The 16,970-nt window shown below is 47.3% G+C and overlaps 1 protein-coding gene across 1 annotated transcript in view; it reads right to left on the bottom strand.

The window, feature by feature from the left end:
• Window positions 1–5,760: 5,760 nt before the first annotated feature.
• The window catches only part of TMEM128 (transmembrane protein 128), a 150,617-nt gene continuing 139,407 nt past the window's right edge, over window positions 5,761–16,970 (bottom strand). Inside the window, exon 5 of the mRNA XM_069631962.1 lies at window positions 5,761–6,654. The gene's annotated coding sequence lies outside the window, so the exon portion shown is untranslated. The remainder of the gene's footprint in view (window positions 6,655–16,970) is intronic.

Raw genomic sequence — 16,970 nt, forward strand, 5'->3', positions numbered from 1 at the left:
TGGTGCCTCCCTGCTTCCGGATGTAAAACATCATTGTGGTGTTGTCAGTGAAGATCCTCACCACCTTGCCCTTGTGGGACAGAAGGAATGACCTGAGGGCCCAGAACACGGCTCGGAGCTCCAGGACGTTGATGTGTAGCGACTTCTCCTCCGGCAGCCAAAAGCCTCTTGCGTGGAGGTCTCAGGAATGAGCCCCCCATCCCTCCAGGGAGGCGTCCGTCACCGTCTCCTGATGTGCCGGGGTCTGGAAATCCATACCCGCCGTCAGATGCGTGCAGGTGCCCCACCACCGGATCGCTTGTCGAAAGGTCTCGTTGAGTGAGATCCTGTCTTCGAAGTTGTCCGTCACTTGCATCCAATGGGCGTCCAGGAACTCCTGCAGCGGTCGCATCCGTAGTCGGCAAGGCGCACGAGGTAATCGCAGGAGGACATCATGCCGAGCAGGGACTTCACGGACCTCACCTTCGCCACGTCCATGGTCGACAGCCGTTGCACGTTGCCTAGGATGGCCCTGGTCCTCTCCTCCAACAGAGATGCTAGTCGCGCCACTGTGCCGAGCTTGGGTCCCAGAAACAGGGCGACCTGCGACAGTACCAGGTGGGATTTCGTGAAGTTGATCGAAAATCCTAGATCCGTGAGCAGTTGGACGGTCTTCCTTGTGTGTTCGACGGCGAGTTCCCTTGACTCTGCCCGGATGAGCCAGCCGTCCAGGTATGGGTAGACGTGGACCCCCTGTAGGCGCAGCCGCGCCGCCACCGGTGCTAGGCACTTGGTGAACACCCTGGGCGCCAACTTCAGTCCGAAGGGAAGGGCCGTGAACTGGTAGTGCCGTCCTTGGACTACGAATCGCAGAAACTTCCGATGTTTTTTCAAGATGGGGATGTCAAAGTAGGCGTCCTCCAAGTCCAGCGACGATAGGAAGTCGCCTTCCTCCAGTTGTCCCAGCACGTGCTGGAGGGTAACCATCAGAACTTCTGGGACCTGATGTACTTGTTTAGACGACGAAGGTCCAGGATGGGTCGCCAACCGCCGGTCTTTTTCCTTATGAGGAAGTACCGCGAGTATACTCCGGAGCCCCGGAGCCTCTTTGGGATGAGTTTGATGGCTCCCTTCTTTAGCATCGCTCATACCTCCAGCAGTAGTTGTGGGATGCGATTTTCCTTTCTGGCCACAGGTGGAATACGGGAAGACTTTCTTAGAAATTCCAGTGTGTGCCCGCAGGCCAGAGCATCCAGCACCCAACGGTCGGCGGAGATGGACTCCCACACGCTGACAAAGTTCGCCAGCTGGCCACCCACTGGGGTGCTCAGGTGGGGCCCGACACTACGGCCGGTTCAATCCTGCTTGGCGGCGGCCTTGCGGCCCTGGCCTCCTTGGCGATGACAAGATCCGCCTTGCTTGCCGCGTCCCCTGTAGATCACCTGCGACGAGGAGCGAGCACCCTGCTTGCCTCCGGAACCCCGAAAGGGCGGCCGTCGTTGCTGGAGAACGCCTAAGGCACGAGCCGTCTCCGTGTCGGCCTTGATGGCTTGCAACAACTCGTCCACTGCCTTGCCAAACAGGTGGTTCCCGTCGAAGGGCATGTCCAGGACCCTGGTCTGCACGTCTTGACGGAAATCGGTTGCCTTGAGCCAACCGCGCCAGCGAAGGCAAACGCTGTTGCCCATCTGGCAGAAGCCGGTGTCAGCAATGTCTGTGGCCACCATTATGGCGTTGTCTGACACCACCTCTCCCTCCTGTAGGATCTCTAGGGCCTCCGCCCTTTTGTCTTCCGGGAGGAAATCCAGCAGGGGAGCGATCTTAAACCATAACTCCCTGTAATAGCGGGCCACAATCGCGAGGGCGTTGGCCGCTTTAATGGTAGTCGCCGCAGAACGAGATGACCCGTCGTCCCATGGCGTCCAGTTTCTTCCCTTCGCCATCCGGCAGAGATGTCGAGGTTGATGCCGCTGTCCCCGCCACTTTCTTCTTGGCTGCCGCGGAGACAACTGAATCCGGGGTACGCTGTGCCCTAAGGCACATGGGGCCGGAATCCGGAACCCGGTACTTCTTCTCATACCGGTCTCTCTTAGCAGGGGCCGTGGATGGGTTCTTCAGGAGCGACAGCCCCTCGTCCCAGACGTCGTGGAGCAACAGGACCAAGAAGACCGTCTTCCTTTTGGCCTCCCGTCATTGATAGAAGAACCCTTCCTTCTTCTCTTCCACGGTGCAGAGCTGGAAGAGCTTGGATGCCCTGGTCATCATGGCATAGAAGGAGCCAATTTCATCGGGCGGGGAGGCCCGAGGAGGTGGTGATGGAAGGTCCATCCTGTCGTCACCAGCCGTTGTCATCCGTCTCCGTCATGGCTGTCTCTGTTCCCGTATCATCCCTCGGCTCCAGAGACGGAGAAGAAGGCTGCGCAGGCCAAGCGGGCTGGAAAGGAGGAGGTGGATGAATTCTCCTCCGCTTGTATGGAGGGCTCTCCGACGGTCCAGGCTCCGCTGGGTCGTCAGTTGGTGGTAAGGGCAACCTTGTCCTTATCTCTGTACACAAGGCCTGGATCACCATCAAGATCGCCCCTGAGTTGTCTTGTGGCCCAGGGACTGGCTGCGACGGGCGCGATGGTTGGGGAGTGGAATCCTCCGCCTCCACGTGTTCCTTGTCGCCACCGCTTTCCTCATCCACCTCTTCGGGATCCTTCCCGTGGGACCGGATCTCCTTGAACTCCTTGTTTAGGACTTTCACGACTCCAGCCAGTTCCTCTTCAGAGGCTGTATCCGTGTCCGTGATGGCCACCGTGCCCCCCCTTCTTTTCCCACGAGGGTTTTCACGGGGGTCTTATCGATGGGCTGAAAAGAGGATTCCTTCCGCGGTGGCAGGGAAACTCTGGGCCCCGAGGTCATCTCCACTGGGGTAGCCTCCACAGGCTTCGCCAGGGCCGCTACGACTCCCTTGATAGAGGCCTTAGCCGAGTGAATCAAGGCCTTCATTACCTTGGAGGCGCTTGAGGCCTTCACCTTGGGGGGAGGGTCACCGTTGCGCTCCCCCTCGGTTGTTGACGGGATCGACCGGAACTTCTCCCGAAGCTTACCCGGGTTCTCCGCTTTCCTCTTCCCCGAGACAGAGCGTTTGTTCATGGTTGATGGCGTCAGTGAAATTGCGCCCTGCCTGGCAACTGAGGAGCCCGACCGTTCGGCACTCCCTGTGCCCGCTGACTCGCGGTGCTTAGCCTTTTGTTGGGCCCCCATCGCCAGAGCGCCCTCAAAGGACTTAGAAGACAGCTCGGACTTCTTCTTTTTCTCACCCGCTGCTGGGCTATTCCCCTTCAGCCAGTTGGTGAGGCGGACATGTTCTTGCAAAATGCACAGTCCTTCTCCATGTGCGTTTTGTCTACATGAAGGCAGTAGAGACATTGAGAATGTTCATCCTCCTTGAAGACATCCTGTAGTCCACATCCAGGGCAGCTCTGTAAGAGCTTGGGTCCGGGCGTCGTGTTTCCTTTTTCCTGGGCCATGTCCACACGGGGTAGGCCTCAAAGATCGTCTGGAAGCCTCCGAGAAGCGAAACTCACTGAAAAGTCGCCCTTGAGGGGCATGGAAAAATCCAAAACAGGTCCCCGTTGATCGGAAGTAGAAACGGTGGAGCTTGAGGCTCGATTGACCGAAAAATTAGATGAAATCTCTTTGAAAATTCTCAAAACGTAGTAAAAGCTCGAGAGCTACAGCAGGACTCCCCCCAACACTTGAACGTGCGGTAAAAATCTCAAGATGGCTTTGGTAGAGGGCAGTCATTGGCTGGGGGCAGTATGACCCAGAGACCAGTGATTGGTTACTAGTAGAAAGACAGTTCAGAAACTAAACTGATTTTTTCTTTACCGAGGATTCCCAGCCTGACCACAGGGAATATTCATGAGCATGTGAATCCGTGCCAGACCCCATGCTGGAGAATCATACACACCTGACGCCCTTTCCCTTCCCCACAGGGATAAAAGGTGGAGCACAGGAGCACAATACGAGCAAGGCAGACCGCCTGACGAGAGAGCTAACTCAGCACGGCAGTTCAAGAGGAGGAGGGTGATAAAGAGAGAAGTGACATTGCCATTTCCGACCCAGGCCCATGAAACCTCTGCGGAAGGAATCATAAGACTGCAAACAATAGCCAGCATGTGTTGCTGCAGATGTCAACAGTACAAAGGGCCGTCCTCCGCTGATAACCAAGCCAAGTGAGACGCTTCCCACTGTGGTACCGGCCTTGACTAAGAAAAGCCAAACAGTTCATCACAGTCGGTGAGTCGAGGGGAGAGCCAATAAGAAACCGAACTGTTTTGAACAAAAGTAGCAAACAGCTAATTGAAGAAAGTACAAAACTGTTAAATATGAAAGGGGAAAACCAGCTACAGAGGAGTGAGGCAACACATCGGTGTTCACTTGAGAAACTCTGTGCAATTACCTTATTGTTGAAACTTCCGTTACCAGAATGATTTGGGAACGGCGTGAGAAAGGGGTCAAAGTGTTCAAACAGGGGTCTTGTAAAATCCTCTGTATAGTCGAAAGTCTTTGACCTGCAGATGATCGTGAATAAGGGAAGTGAATCTTGCATCGTGAGAACTGTGTGAGTGACAAATTTGGCAATAATGAACCCGATGCAGGGATGCCGATAAAGAGGAGGCAAAGCCAGATGTCCAAGGTGAACTGTTTAACAAGACCTTAAGATTTGTTAATGTCACAGATGAGATTGTGTTGAAAGTCGTAGTGAAACCGATGGAGGGAGGCTAACATTTGAGAAGGTTCTGAGCCCGGAAGTGGGGGATCCAGGGGTGAAAAGGCATCACCCAACATGCAAGCAGAAAGGAATTTTTGTTTATTATTTTGGAACACATCAGATCCTTGGCGGCAAGAGACTTTTTGTAGAAAAGACACTTAACCATCAAAGGCCCTGACAGCTGAGAGTGGAACCGTTAGCTTATGCTGGGAAAACTCAAATGTGTGCTATGCTCAGGAATCCCACTTTGTCCCATGCTCAAAGTGTGGGGAAGGGAGAACCCCACCTACCGCATCCTGACTTATTATTTGTGAACACTTCTTTCTTTCATGTGAATCCAATCCCACACTCTGTGTTTGTAATTAGGGTAAGGATTGGCAATAGGTTTTAGGCCATTTTATTTGACAAGACGCCTTATTATTATTTGATGGTCATAGCTTGCTCCTATTTTAGATTTAGGTTTAGATTAGGCGTTTTCACAACCTTCCTATACAGTTTAATAAACACCCTTCAACTGTGATCACTTGTGTCTGTCTTTACTGTTGCCACCATGAGTTCCTTACAGTATTGCCAAGAGGTGCTCTGCATCCTTCTCATAAATTTGCAAGGTGCATTCTCTCCGGGGCGTGAGGGTCTGGAGCTTTTAGAACTGTGGAGGAAGTATGGAGGATTTTGTGGACTCTGAGACCTGGCCGGGATGCCACTGATTTTCACACTCATACAAGGGGCCTAAATACTACAACACAAATATTCTAAAATGGCTGCTGTTCGCCAAGATGGTGTTTACTCCTGCATCTACCATATACCTTGCATGCATGATCTCGCACCCTCCTGTACGTTTACCCCATTGTCCCCAGTTCCATGGAAGTGCTCTCTTAGCGGTTATTTCTCCTTCAGTATCGCCTAGGGGGGTTGGGAAGACTGTCTCTCCTTCTCAACAGAAGTCATGGTAGATGTGGGTAGAAATGTTGTTTCATGCTCTTGCTCTTTCCTGGAAATGAATCCACAATGACACAATGTAATAATCTGGTGTAGTACTATACTTCTCTGTTTATTACAATCCATGTCATTAGCCATCCGATTTAAAATGAGCCTGGAGCTATATTTTAAAAATATATTTTTTCCAATTTACCAACTATATTCTATCACATTTAAAACTAAACATTAATTTGGAAATGGTCATAAGTGTTGCCCCTTAATGGACGTACGTACACAGTCCCATTTCACAACCGTGGTTTGGTCCCAATATGCCATACTAACCAAAAGGTAACTCTAAATAATATGAAATATCCAATTATGCTAACTGATTACTTCTTTTTCACTGTGATAATAGAAGAAGTGATCCTAGAACTCCAGAAAATATTTTTAATTGTATTGTAATGTGTAACATTGCAAGGCAAATGCTTCAAACCGAGATAAATAGCATGCTAGTCCTTAATTTTCGTACATAACAAATAACATAACCATGAATGATTTTATTACAACATTCATTTGACAAAGTCAAAAGCATATTTGAGAATATAAAAAAGCTTTCTTTCAGAGATGTATTTTGAAAATGATGGAAACACAACTCTCAATTAAAATTACAAATTTAACAATAGATGGTGAAAAATGTGCAAATATTAGCCAATGTTCACATATGCACACCAAAAGTAGAGCACATTATACAAGTCAAAAATATTTCTGGGAAATTAATGAAAATCAGAAATTGTTTATGGATAATTAAATCTATACAGTTGAATACAAATGTTAAAAACATTTGAGTGTTATATTCAAATACAGAAATGTTTACTATCAATGTTTTAGTTCTTATTTTCCAAAAGTAATTTCCATGAATCGCCAACAAAATGCCTTAAATCCATCATGTTGATCTGTCGTTATCGCCACATATATGAAATTGTCATTCATGAAGCCTATAAAAGAGAAGATTAAACAATTAGGCTCTGACACTCAAAAGTATGTCTTTCTATTAGGATCTAGATAACCTCCAGCAGTTAAGCAAACAATGTAATGAACAATAATCACTGATTTGTCCTTGCCGGTTGAAAGACTGTACAGTAAGACACAGAGGATATTGTGCAAGTTCAAAGACTCTGCAAAGCAAAAGGACAAAAATGCATAATCTACATAAATATCATACCTTGAAGGTAATAGCATTTACCCATTCCACAATCTCAGAATGACTTAAGGACAGATTCCTAAAGACAGATTGATGTCATCAAACCCATGGAATGAGAGAGCCGACCAACAACAGAATATTAATACCTGCATGGTGCATAGTTAACAGCCACATTCAAGTTAACGTAGCATTGGAAACGGAGGCAACTCTAATTACCTAAAATTATTCTAAAAAACACAATATCAGTGAATGTGGAACATTGTTAGGTTAAATGTTCTGCCGTGGTATACATTTACCTACACAGTATTATTTTTGCTAGGAAATTCTGGTTAACATTTGTGTTGTGGGAAAAAAAAATGGTTTCTTTTATTAAAGTTCATAAAATCAAACATAGTATAAACAAAAAATGTAAACAGCCGGTAAGAGTGATGAGTTTGAAGCGGCTGTGGTTGCTTGCACTATTAGGTGGGTGCTGACAATGGGCGGTAGGCCGGTTCCATGTGATGTCATCGTGAAAAAGTCACCAGGTAGGCAACGTTTTCCTGAGCTCTTAAATTCTTTCCCCAAATATTGTAAGAGGGGTATAATTTTATATTATACCCTCCAATCCTTGAATATTTAGGGAAAGCATTTGATTGTCTGGAGAGTGCATTTTTAGGGATATCCCACTACCTCGTGGACACTTCTATGGCTACATTATCACTGGATACCAGTAGGACCTGGCACAAATAAGCGGCGGAGGGCAGGGATAGACATAAAAAAACAGTACAGAGACGGGGAGTTTTTGGATGGGACTACCCAGAATTCATTATGATTCGAAGGTGGCAGGCTACTGCTGAGGATGAAATTCTGAATATGCAGATCAAAGCTCACAACAGGGGGAGCACGTACAAGCTAAAGATGCAATGCTGTAACTCCAAAGGTAACGTGAGGGGTGACGTCACGATGCATGATATCTGTATATCACACCTACATTACACTTAGTATGCCACATTTCAGGGAGTAGAGCGCAGTCCAGGAAAACACAGAACATATATGGATTTTTAACTAGAAGGTAACTAGGAATAGTTAAGCACGGCTGCCACAACGAAAAATACAAAATACTACTCTTGCTGCATGTGTACATCTTTTAAACATAACTCAGAAGTGAAATGAGTTTAAGGGTTAGGTATATTAATGAATAACAATAGAACAGTTGGACCATGGTTTAGTAGACCCAGAGCAGACTAGACAGCATCCATTTTCTAGTTGTTTTAAAGGCCACAGCTCACAGTAGAATTTAAGTTTTGCTGAAATTCGCAGAAACATTAGATCAGCTCACAAAGGACGAGACACAAAGAAGCCCACATATATCTAAATAAGTGTTGCAGAACTAAATGTTTATCATGGGAAGATGCAGCTAAACGCTGGGTGCAGTCCCACACGATATTTTGAAGAGCATTGGGCTGTTTATCAAGAGCCCCGGCAGGGAGTACAGTTGTAAAAGTGAATTAAATTAGGAACACTTCAGTTTCACTAACGGTGTCCTGTTAAGTGATATCTACCTAGAGCTGGTAGGATGCAAGAGAGGAGACAGGGAACGGACAGGTGCAGTGGAGTGAGGGAAGAAGGGAACAACTCCAGGGACTACGATATGGCATTTCAGAGGCTCTAACAATGCCCCTGACCTTGTTGATGTTCCCTCATAATTCTATGAGATAGATTTGGTGGGATGCTGTGGCTCACGCTCTCTCAAGGGGTCCAATCCGCATTAAGGTATTTATCAACTTATAAATTAGTGGATGGCAACCAACGGCATGCCAGAGTTTCAGCAGGTCAGCAGATAATGCTGTAATTGAAGGGAGGGATGCTCGAGGGTCAGGACTTCATGAAGGAGTGTTGAGGGTGGTGTTCCAGGAAATATAATGTATAAGAATATATGGCAGTCCGGGGACAACCCACCAATTATGTATTAGCACATCCCCAAAGTTTTTCACAACAACATTTTATTGGTTTTTCCAAAGCAATATAACAATTACAACAATGCAATAATTATGATTTTTTCACGATGGCGGATCTCTCGGAATGTTTGTGGGTTGCAGGGACTATTGTTGGCATTCTTGCCGTACTCGATGAATCCTATTGTCCGTAAATGGGTGTGAACCTTGTCTTTGGAGTGTTTTGAGTGGGATCCCGCCTTCAATAAAGTGGGCTACATTGGAGCCATCTGGTGAGTGGGGGTCTCTTTGTGAGTGCTGGGAATTTAGCCGCGTAGTCCATATATGGGTCCCATATGTCCAGGGTTCTGTTCAGGGAACCAGCTCATATTGCCGTGATTTTCTCAGCTACAGCTATGTCCCAGCATTTGGACCATCATAGAGATATCGAGGGGCCACCTTCATCTTTCCATAGTCGGGCCATTGAGATTTTTGCCCATAGCAGTAGGTGCGTGCATGGGCGGGGGATTTGCCCCGAAATCGGAAATGCCCCGTTCCCAGTTTCGCCCAGCATGACAATTCCCGGGTCCCAGGGTATGGAGAGGCCGGAGATTTCTTTCCAGTATGCCTCTGCCTTTGGACGGGACCAAAGCATGTGAAATAATGATCCGGGGACTGGGCAACCACCCCAGCAGGTTCTGGGGATATCTGGGTTGGTCTTCTGAATTTGGGTTGGGGTGATATAATATCTATAGCAAAGTTTATAGCCCCACTTCCCTGTTCGTGATGCATTGCAAGCTTTTGTGCAATCTGGCCCATATTTTCCCCCATTCATCCACCTCTATCCCGCCCCAGGTCCTTTTCCCACTCTAGCACATATCTTTCCTTTTTTGTGGGGTCTGTCCAGTCTAAGAGGCGGTAGATGATCAAGGTCTTACCCCTGCTGGTTGGAGTTGATAAGGAGAGCTCCAGTGCTGTCAAACCCCTAGAGCATCTTTCTCGGGTTATCCTGTGGGACATCCAGTGCCTGATTTGGGTGTAATGGAATCTTTCCTGCTCCCCCGCTTCAAATTTTATTTTGCATCTCTCAAACGTGATGGGGGATCCCTCTTCTAGAAAGTCGCTAGTTTTACCCAGCCCACCCCCTATCCAGGCTTGAAAATCTAGCAGGGACCTTCCCAGTGAGAAATCAGGGTTATTCCAGATGGGAGTCAGGGGTCCCAGGGCACTCCGTATACCACATTTCCAAGCTGCAGTTTTCCAGCACTGGACCTTTACAGTCGTGGCTGATAGGGGACCACTATTTGCCTGTGGCTTTATGTTTGGTAGATGTGGGAGATCAGATAGTGGGACCGGACACCAGAATTCTTCGATTTGCTTCCATTTCAGGGGGTTTATTTCTTGCACCCAGGAGAATGCGGGAGATAATTGGGCAGCTAGGGTGTATCTAGCTATGTCTGGAACTCCCAGCCCCCCCCAGTGATTTCCCCCTCAGCATAATTTGTTTGTTAATTAGAGGTCCCCCCCATACAAATTCTAGTATTTTCTTTTGCAGAGCTTTTAGGGCTGGGCCCGGGACTTGTATTGGTAGTGCTGCACAGTGGTACAGCCCTCTGGGAATTAGGTTCCTTTTGTCGGCGGTAATTCGCCTGAACCAGATTTCCTGCTGTTTCCACCTCTTAAGGTCATTTTGCAGGTCACAGATTAATTGCGGGATGTTGCTTGAGTACAGCCGAGTTGGGTCTTTGGTGATATGGACCCCGCGATATTCGATTGCGTCCTTGGCCCATGGAATTGGTGACAGGGGGGATAGGGAAACTCTTTCTTGTGTGGAGAGGTTGATGGCTAAGGCAGAGGACTTGGATAGGTTCACCCTGAATCCTGATAATGCCCCGAATTCCCTAATTTCCTCCCATAATGCACCCAGGGATGTTGCTAAGTTTGATGCTGTGATTAATACATCATCTGCATATAACGCGATTTTGTATTCTTGATCACCCACCGTTATCCCCTTTACTCCCATTCTTTCTGATTCTAGCAGCAAAGGGCTCCATGGACAAGGCGAAAACCAGGGGTGAGGGTGGGCAGCCCTGTCTGGTGCCCATAGATGTGTATCTGTCCTGACCTGGTACCATTGACCCGTTTTTGCGTTGTGGGAATTTGGTAATTAGCCATAACCCAAGTGGTAAAGTTGGGGCCAAACCCAAAGTGTTTGAGAACCGCTTGGATGTAACCCCAATCCACCCGGTCAAAGGCTTTGTGCGCATCTAATGAGATCACATTGCGCTTTGTGGTCGCTTTCAATTATATTTATAGTATAGTTCGCCTAATGTTATCATGGGTCCCTCTTCCCGGAATAAACCCTGTTTGATCTTGGTTAATTAGGGACGGAAGCATCGGGCCCAGTCTCCTGGCTAGTACTTTGGCGAATATCTTGCCGTCATTGTTCAGGAGTGATATTGGGCGGTAAGAGTCAGGTATTTCGGGATCCTTCACGGGTTTATGTATTAGGACTGTGATCGACTCAGCCATTGATTTGGTGACTGATCTTGCGGACAGGAAGGAGTTAAATAAGTCGGCCATCTGGGGTGCTAAAATTCAGGCAAATTTTTGGTAAAAGTTTGCGGAGAGGCCATCTGGACCAGGAGCAGTAGATTTGAGGGTTTTGATGGATTCAATAATTTCTTCAGAATCGATGGGGGCTTCCAAGGATTCCAGCTGGGTTGGGCTTTGAGGGAGTATTCCGGCAGCTTGTGGACGTTAGAGTAGTGCGTGTAATCTCGTGAATTTTCATTTGATAGTCTCCAGGCATCAACGGTCTCTGTTTCTCTGAGCAATTTAGATAGGGATAGAGCCTGCGTGAAGTCCGCATTTGTAGGAGGGAGGGTTTTGTCCACTGTGGGTTTGGCATTGAGTTGAAATCCCCTCCGATGATCAGGTGGCCTTCGCGAAAGGCTGAAATGGTTGGAAGAAGATTCGAGATGAAGATGGCTTGAGATGCGTTGGGACTGTAGATTGTGACAATTGTGATCGGAAGCTCTTCGAAGAGACCTTTGAGTAAGAGAAAGCGGCCCTCTGGATCTCTTCTTATTGTGATCTTTGACAGCGGGACTTTGTCACTTAGTAATATTGCTACCCCCCTTTTCTTCTTCCCTGCAGTGGCGAAGTAGGCTTTCTTATATCTCTTGAATTTTATGCAGTGTTCGTCTTCTTGTAATAGATGGGTTTCTTGAAGTAATACAATGTCTCCAGATAGTTGGTCCAGCCGGAGTTCCACTGATCTGCGCTTTCTTGGGAAGTTCATCCCTTGGATGTTCCAGGTTAGGATTCTCATTTCGTTTGTGTCAGCCATCACCTGCTTTTTGGCATCGAGTATGTCTCCTGTTTCGTCCCCACCTGGATCTGTAAGATTAGCAAGCAGGCTCTGTAGTGGTCTTGAAATGGTAGTTTCCTTGTTGTTGTTATTGTGTGTTGCAGTGCTGTATGGGAGGTCATAACTTAGTGTAATTACAGTCCCTGACTTTAGAGTTGTCCTTTTTAGACCCCTTCCTCCCCCGCCACCCCCTGCCCACTTTGAACTGGTAGGAGAAACGTCATCCTACTGCCGATTGACTAATTATGCTAATATGTGATTTTCTTGTATAAATACTGTGGCCCTCTTGGACAGAGTTCAGAATGTATTACAGTTCAGGTTCACGGTTTGTTCTCCCAGTCGCCTGCTTTAATGAAGCTGTGTTTTTCATGGTATACACATTTTGGATTACTTCTGCATTTTCCTTGGATCACCCCTGAAGAACGGTCTACATTTGGAGGCCCCAGCGAGCTATCCAGTCTTCTCGGAGGGTTGAGTGCTCTCTGCCCATTCCGGGTAAGAGCGGTGTGGCCTGTCGAGACCAGATAAAGTGCACTCTTGAGGAGGTCCGGTAGACGACAGAGCTCCCGAATTGAGTGCATGATCCCGGGGGTCCGACTGCGACTAGAGGAAGTGCAGGCCGGTGAGGAACGACTCAGCACCAAGAGGATTTTGATCTCAGATCACGTGAGAACCAGTGTATGAAAAGCACAGCAGCAGGCATGTGCTTTAGTATTTGAAATTATTATATGTTGTTGTATTGAGGTGGAGTATGATGGAATTTTGAATTTATTAGAAAACCGACACCATAGTAGTGCTGTAAGAAATCTCCTCCTAGAGGAAAGGAGGCATTGTTTATTATTATTTTTGATTAGTAATATGAATGTCATAGTAGCGTGTACGGGATCTCCTCATTTTAGCTCTTTTTGATCGAGGAAAGGTGACGTCATTTGTAGTTGAAGTGCTGTGGAATCTTCATGAGAGAAAAGGATGTACAATGAGTAGAAGTAATAAAAAGGACAGTGCAGCTTGGATTTAGAGATATTGTGTCAACCCGACGAGGGGGGCCAACACCTGTATATAGTATTGAATTGTACGCGAGTAGTATTTGTGGAAGGAGTATAATGTGTTTAAGAGTGTGGCCCTAGGGTTGTGTAAGACAGGATGATATGGATTGTTTGAGAAGTGTGGAGCTGGGAGAGTAAAAAGAGTGTGGTGTGATGTGTTGAGGTGATGGTGTGTTTTGTATTTGTGTTCTAGTAGAAATATTCTTTGCGCCTTATACAAGTGAAAAGAATTTCGATTGACATCTTTTCCAAAAATGGGACCTAAACTGACAACCAATTAGAATAATGGAGACTCCCTTGGAGCACCTTTGTACAAAACTGCCACAATAGTGAGATTAAATAATTACATATTATTTTGAATGGCTGCAGGCACTGCAGGGCTTTAAAGCACGGCCTAGGAAAGGCACATTTGAGAGTGACATAGTTTGACGCATGTATTCTTATTTATGATCTAAACACAAGGGGAAGAAATGACAGTAGACCGAGAATTTTGGCACTGTAGAACAGGTTTGGGGAAGAGAATAAGCCACCTCCCACAGAAACTATCACATGTGCAGACCTTGGTATGGTCCCATTGGCCCAGCCCCTGCGGCGAGTATCTCCAGCAGAGGACACTGAAGGGGGAGTAAGGAAAAGAAGGGGAGGTAGCAACACAAGGACCACAGGTATTAAGACACACAGTCTGACAGATCTAGGTAAAACCATGTGACTCATCGAAATAGAAGGCGGCACACCGCCAGATTGAGGACATGTTAAAAGAAGCAGTGAAGGAGGTAGAAAAGGCAGTGTGGAAAAGGGAGGAGGAGCATTCTGCTATAATACCCTAGATGAATGGACATCGGGATAAATTTTGTTTAAATTCATTAGTAAGAAATGTTCAGATGCTGACCTCCCAAGAGGGGCGGTAGACCATGATTCCACCGATGATGATGATGATGGTAGAGCAACAGGGAGTGAAGAGGACAAGGACGTTTTGTTGGGGTCGGTGCCACGGACCAAGTTTAGTTTTGTTTATTATTTATAATGCACTATATGCCCATAGGCCTCAAAGTACACACATTTAGACTGCCCGCTGAATTTCTATTTCGACCAGAAGTACAGATGGAAATAGTGTTAAGTACCGTGATCACTATACACTTCGAAGCAGCACTCGCGAAGAAGAACATGGTACTTTTACAAGGCACGGATGACAAGGGAACAAAGTGGCGCACGGTTTTGTGCACTGACACAGCACAACGTTTGACGGACTTGACCGATGGAAGAACTTTTTGCAGACTATAAGGAGAGGTTTGTGGGGGTACTCATATTTTAGATATGCTTATCATTCCAGGTGATGGTAGAATACATAGAGGTCCCCCAGAGGACACATTATGAGCATCATATCGACACACACAAGCAGATTTGAGCAAGGTACCAGAAAAAATATAAATATATGGACCAGTGGCCACCATGATGTAGAATTTCTGAAAGGGGCAGGAGTAGTCTGCATAAAGTTAAAAGAAGAAGCAATATTACCCTAAGTAAAACAGTAGCTCCTCATCAAGAGAGGCAGACGAGGGAATATATGAAACAATATTGGATCTGTGGCAACAGGCTGTTATCAAGACTTCAGAATCCCCTTAGAACAGCATATACCCTGTCAAGAAAGCAGAGGCGTGATTATGGAGGATGTTCCAGGATCTCCGCAAATTGAATACCATAGTGGAGTTTCCAGTGGTATCCAATCCAGCCATCATCTTGTGTAACATTCCCACTGGAGCAGGTTATTTTACAATGATGGACTTAAAAACACATTAATTTCAATTCCATTAAATCCAGATTCACAGTATCTCACCGCGTTTACCTATCGTGGAACCAGGTTCCAACACACATGTTTACCACAAGGGTATTGTGAATCCCCAAGGGTTTTTACCATGGTCTTACACATGGACTTGAGTAACTTGCAGATGCACAGCACAGTGATACAATACATTGATAATCTTTTGGTGTGCACTCCAACAGAGGAACAATGTAAGGAGGATTTGGTTGCACTACTACCATTTTCAGAAAAGGGATACAAGGTACATAAGGACAAACTGTAACGCTCACCTGATTCCCACGGAGGCGCAAGTCTGGCTTCGAGTGCTGATGCTTCTTCAATGGTGAAGCGCAGGACTCTGAAGATGGACAGGAAGGGCCCTCTACTCTGGCTTCTCCGGCTCGCAGGAATATTCCCCTGTGCGTGAAAAGGGAGTATTACCTACTGACTGAGTTATGCTCAAGCCTCCCACTCTCTTCCAACCCTCCACGATACCCTTCCACGATTCCCCGTGAAGTCTCACCTTAGGGTCTGAAAGGACGAGCTCTCCATCCTGCTTCTGACGCAGGGGCGCGTTGAACCCAGTTAATTCACTGGATTGAGGTTGGATGGGAGTTCAGGTAAGCTTGATTATACTGGTAAGGCGCTGTAAAAGTTCTGTTGCAAGTTCAAAAGTTCAAGCTTTAAATAATAATGTTCATTGTCTTTTTTCAGGTGATTAATGAAGATTCCTTTGGAGACTTCTTGCAACAAAGCGCTGATGTTGATGTCTTTTCCCCATAGGGGCCGGGGTTTGGAATGCCGGAGATATGGCGCCGACCCGAAGTGAAACGTGCAGTTCCAGTGAAGATCTGGTAAGTCCTAGATGAGCGCTCAGGTAATGTTTTTGCATTCGCTCATCTAATGTCTTTGTCTTTTTTCCCCATAGGGGCCGGGGTCCTGCTTGGAAGCAGCAAGACCCGAAATGAAATGGGAATGACCCAACCGGTAAGTCTTAGAAGGAAACTGAGCTTTTCCTATTCCCTTCCTTCTCTCACCTCTTATTCTTGTCTTTTTCTCTAGGCTCTGGGAAGTGGCTGTGTATCCAGATGATCGCTGCTGAAGATGGAGGAACCCAGGAAAGGTGAGTGAAATGCAGCGCTGCAGCGATCGTAACGAAATGCTTTTAAAAATGATGTCTTCCCTTTCAGGATCGTCGGTGATGTCTCTGTGGTGCAGATTAGCTGGTAGGTCTCTTGTCTCCCTTTGCAGGTGACCCAGGATGCTGACAGGCGTGGCTGAAGTCCAGATGCAGGAGCTGACACGGTGAGCGTCCAGCTGCGAGGAGCAGAACAACGCGAAGCGTGAGTTGCTGATCGGGTGTGGTTTAAATAGCTTTGGAAGAAGTTCCAAGTGTGTATCCTTCCTCCGATCAGGTATGTATCCTTCCCCGACCACACCCGGGTGGAAAGTAGTCCCACAGGTAAAGTAGTTCCTATTCAGGCCTCAAGAGGGCCTGGATGTGGCAGCATGGTCTGCATCAGGTAAGTGCACATTAAAACACTTGAACACATGTCTAGCTTTATGAGCCTGGCGCCTAAGGCGCCAGGACAGAGGTCCACATGAGCCTGGCACCTAAGGCGCCAGGACTGAGTCCAAAGGGCCCCAGCTTGGGCCTGCTGGCACTCCCCTGGGGGAAATGATGCCTGCCTCTGGGGTTGCTGGGTCGGACCTGGCTCCTTGGAGGTAGGCATCATGACAGTACCCCCCCTCAAGGCCCCTCCCAAGGTTCTTCCCTCCGGGGGTTTGGGCTTGTTCGGAAATCTCCGGTGAAACTTTTGTACTAATCGAGGTGCGTGGACATGGTTACTAGGCTCCCACGATCTCTCCTGAGGTCCATATCCCTTCCAGTCAACAAGATAGAAGATTTTCGACTTTACCACCTTGGAGTCTAAAATGTCTTTAACTTCGAATTCTAATTCCCCTTCAATTTGAACT

Source organism: Ambystoma mexicanum, chromosome 6q (assembly GCF_040938575.1).
Source record: "Ambystoma mexicanum isolate Mex_15411 chromosome 6q, UKY_AmexF1_1, whole genome shotgun sequence".
NCBI lineage: Eukaryota > Metazoa > Chordata > Amphibia > Caudata > Ambystomatidae > Ambystoma > Ambystoma mexicanum.